Below are 5128 nucleotides of genomic sequence, written 5' to 3'. Positions count from 1 at the left end.
CAGTCTATCACCAGTTCTCCTTCTCATAATCACATAATTCTTCTCCCCCTTTGACAACAATGCCAAATTGAAAGTAAAACATGTAATATCAAAATTTTCACTACGCATCAACAACATACTACAACTTGATGCTCCCCCTATGGAATGCATCCACTTCTACATCAACCCTTGTAAAATTTTGCAAGTAATTCAGGGATTGATGCAGTTAGCATCATATTCAACTAACTTCATGAAGACGGACAACCCCTAACTGAATTCTAAGATACTCAAAAGTAGTCTTAGGCAGAGGTTTGGTAAAAATATCTGCAAGCTACTCCTTGGTAGAAACATGCTCTAAGATAACATATTTACTCTGTGTTAGCATCTTTACTTGTGTTATCACATAAAATATTTATAGGTTCTAAGATTTTTATCTTAAAACCTTCCAAAATGTGCCTCATCCAAATAGTATGTGTGCAATTCATATAAGCTGCAATATACTCAGCTTCAACAATAGATTGTGAAGTATAACTCTGCTTTTTACTACTCCATGAAACAAGCCTTCCTCCAAGAAAAAATGCTCCACTGATTGTGCTTTTCCAGATCCATAATCTATAGTCAATAGTATCTTTTAGGTATCTAAAGATTCTCTTGGTTGCTATCAGGTGTGTTTCGTTAGGATTCTTCTAAAATCTAGCAACTATGCCAATTGCATGGGCAATGTCCGATTTGCTATGAGTAATTTGTCAATCATTGACCTGTATTCCTTCTCATCAATAGACTTAGATTCATCTTCCTTGGACAATTTACAACCTGTAACCATTGGTGTCCCAACTGGTTTACAGTCACTCATGTCAAATATCTTCAAAACCTCTTTCACATACTTAGACTGTGTAATGAAAATACCATTCTTCATTTGCTCTATTTGCAAGCCTATAAAAAAATTTATTTCCCCTACTAAAGACATTTCAAACTCATTTTTCATTTCATTTGCAAAACTATTGCTCATGACATCATTACCTCCAAATATAATATCATCAACAAATACTTCACTAACTAGAATTTCATCTCCTTCAGACTTGAGATATATGTTACTATCATCACTAGTTCTCAAAAAGCCTATCTGCATTAGATGTGTATGAATCCTTTCATACCATGCTCTGGGTGCTTTCTTTAATCCATATAAATCCTTATGCAGTCTGTATACCATGTCTTTCTCATCAGTCAAAGCATAACCATCTGGTTGCTCTATGTATACCTCTTCTTTCAATATCCCATTCAAAAAAGCAGACTTAACATCCATCTGATATACCTTGAACTTCTTATGGGCTACAAATGCAAGTAAAGTTCTAACACCTTCCAGTCTTGCTACTGGTACAAAAGTTTTTCCATAGTCTTCTCCTTCTTCATGTGCATAGCCCTTGCAAACTATTCTTGCCTTGTTGTGAATTACAACACCATCTTCATTTAACTTGTCCCTGTATACCCATTTATTACCAATAACATTCTTATTTACCAGTTGGGGTACTAAGGTCCAAGTGTTGTTCTTCTCAATTTGATCCAATTCCTCCTCCATAGCTTTAACCCAATAATCATCACCAAATGCTTCCTTTTCGGTTCTTGGTTCAATGGTGGAGATCATGCAAGAATTCTCTCTGATTCTTCTTCTGGTTAGTACTCCAACATCCTTATCTCCAATAATATACTCAGGATTGTGATTCAGTCTCACATATCTAGGAATAACTAATCATTATCTTCAGGTTCAACTTCTTCATTGTCATCATCCTCTACTGAATTTTTCTAGTTCTGGTTGGACAAGTGCATCAGAATTTGCTTTGTTGGTTTCAGATGTCATAGTTTCTGGTTCCAAAAACAAAATGCAAGGATCTTCATCCTTTTTCTCTGAACTGGTTCCTTCTGAGACTTCAAGAAATTCATCCACTCAAACATCAACACTCTCAACAATTCTCTGTGTCTAATTGTTAAAACATTTGTAGGCCTTACTCTTGGTGGAATAGCCAATAAATATTCCTTCATCACTCTTAGCCTCAAATTTTCTAATGTAATCACCTCTCTTAATAAAAACATTTGCTTCTAAATATCTTAAAATAACTAACATCCGGTAATCTTCCATACCAATATTCATAAGGAGTCTTTTCCTTACCTCTCTTTACCAGAACCCAGTTCATTGTGTAAACAGTTGTGCTGACAACTTCTCTCCAAAAGGTTTTCGCTACACCTCTTTGTATCAACATTATCCTAGCAGCTTCAACAACTGACCGATTGTTTCTTTCTGCGATGCCATTTTGTTGTGGTGTCCTTGGTGCAAAAAGTTGTCGTTTGATACCATTCTCTTCACAGTACCTAGTGAATTCCTTAGAAGTAAATTCACCACCTTGATCTGTCCTCAGACATTGTATCTTCTTGCCGCTCTCTTTCTAAGCTAAGGCCCTGAATACCTTGAACTAACCAAAATATTCAGTCTTATCTTTCAAGAATGTGACCCACATCATCCTTAAGCAATTATCAGTGAGAATCATGAAATATCTATCACCTTGAATGCTTTTTGTTCTTATGGGTCCACAAAGATCTGTATGAACCAAATCTAACAAGTGCTCCACTGAAAAGGATTTGCTTTTGAAAGTTGAAGAAGTCATCTTTCCTAACTGACATTCTTTGCAAAGAGTATTAACCGTTTTGTCTAACTGAGGCAAACCTCTCACTATCTTGGACTTACTCACTTTAACAATGTTATCAAAGTTTATATGACAAGATCTCTTATGCCAAAGCCAGCTATCATCTATTTTAGCAATAAAATAGTTGCTAACTTTAGAATTAAGATGAAATAGGTTACGACCTTTAGTTTATTTCCCAGTTGCAATCAATTCACCTTTATTGTCAAAGATTTTTGCACATGCCATTTTTAAACTCCAGGGGGTATCCTTTTTAGTTGAGTTGTGCCACACTCAAAAGATTATGCTTTAGACATTCAACCCAGTAGACATCATCTGCACTGCTCTTCCGATTAAGAGAAATAACTCCCATATCTTTAACCATGCAAGGTGAGTCATTGCCAAATCTAACAACACCACCATCAAATTCTTTCAGGAAATAAATTTTCTCTGATCACCAGTCATATGATGTGAACAACCACTATTAATGATCCAATCATTAGAGTTATCCATCCTGGATACTAATGTCTTCTGGTTTGATATCTCTTCCTTAATAGCTACAAACACAATATCCTCACTAACATCATCATCAGATTCTTCATCAGTGATACTACTATCAATAGCAATCAGATAATCTCTCTTGCCTTTTCCCTTATACTTCTTGAATTTGTCTCTCTTGTGTTCATTTTCACCATTAGGACAATTAGCCAGGGAACTGATAATAGCTTCTAGTCCTTGATGATTTTCTTGTTGTTCTTTCTTCTGATCATTAGTCAGAGTTCCAATAGGTGCAATATACTTAGTTTCTACATGATCCCAATACTGACTTCCCAGTCTCTTGATGTAAATCTTCATTTTGTCACTCCATATCCTATAGTTTTCTCTATTGAACTTCGGACCTTCCTTCTTCATCATGATCTAGCAGATCTTTTCCTCAAGTTGTTAGGCTTAGACCTTAGAGGACCTGAGATGCTCTGATACCAATTGATGGTATGATGAAAGAATAAGTATCTGGTAGAATACTGAGAGGGGGAGGTGAATCAGTAAATAGAAAAAATGGTACAAACTTCCAAAACTCAAACTCAGTCACTCAAAGTAAACTTATCAATGAAATACCACTGTCAAGATCAATACTCATAAGAATACCGGTTGACTGTTATAGCAACTTAACAGTAAACAACATCAAACTTGTAAACATCCAAATGCTTCATTTCTCAGTGCTTCTAGTTATCATGCCTTATCAGAAATAATCAAATCAACAATAAGATCATAACCACAAAAACATTCACCAAATGACACAAGTATTTATACATGGAAAACCCAAATAGGTAAAAACCATAGGGAGATGGGACTCACAAGAAAATATATGAACTCTTCTAAAGTTTGCCCTATTAGAAGCCTAGCCTGTTAAAGCTTTTACAAAAGTCTTGTTCAGAACTGATCTTGTTAGGAATCACCTGTGAATCAAACTCAATCACTCACCATGATAGCATCAATGAAGCAGATGGAGCATTCCACAAACTCACCCAATTTAGAAACACACTACAAATTGGCTAGATCTATATAAATCATAAATGAAAACAGAGCATGGAATGAGAAGAACACACCCCTAAACATAAAGGAAAATAGATTTGTCTTTAATTTGAATTAATTAGAAGCTATCCCCAAATATACAAGACCAGTGCCTTGTTCATTGGGCAACAAAGTCACACACAGAACTGTAAATGTGTATCCTAGTCACAAATTGGTTCTCCTTAAATGATATTCCTACATTAACACCTTATGCTAATGCATTACTCAATTTATTCACAGAATTATTAGATCTGAGACACATATTTCATTTATTCATGACTGATTACAGAGTTTAAAACTTTTGTTGAAGGATACCCACAAGCAATCACACAACCTCCTTGAAATTGATAAATTTCATATACTTACACAGAGACAATACTGTGGGAATTTTACTCATGCCTGACACAAGTACAGTCTACAACTAGAAAACACATCTTGAATACTGCACTGTAATCCTCTGTACCCTGAAACCAAACAAAAGCATTTACAAACTTGGGTCAAGATATTCAGAAAATGGAAGCCATCAAATCTGGAGCATTTCTTCAAATTTTTGGAACCCTTACAAATGAGAAGAATTGGGAATAAGAAGAGGAGGGAAACATCAGATCTGCAATCAAAATCACCAAGTGTCTATTTTCTCTAACTGAAATTCTTTACCTTATTCTTTCCCATGGAAACTTCTCTCAAAATATCCCATATTTGTTAAAATTAACTTCTTGATTGGATTCCTCACTCTGAGAGCTTTTCGGAAACATATAATACTTCATATTTTGGCCAAAAATACAGCCCTGGGTGAATTAATCATTCACATGTGCACAATCAATTAAATTTTTGAATTATTCATATAGTTTGCACTATGTAATTAACATGATTTTAATTTTGATTTTTGCCTCCCTTTTGGTCAG

The sequence above is a fragment of the Cryptomeria japonica genome, chromosome 5 (assembly GCF_030272615.1).
Source record: "Cryptomeria japonica chromosome 5, Sugi_1.0, whole genome shotgun sequence".
NCBI classification, from domain to species: domain Eukaryota; kingdom Viridiplantae; phylum Streptophyta; class Pinopsida; order Cupressales; family Cupressaceae; genus Cryptomeria; species Cryptomeria japonica.
This window is presented reverse-complemented; position numbering follows the sequence as displayed.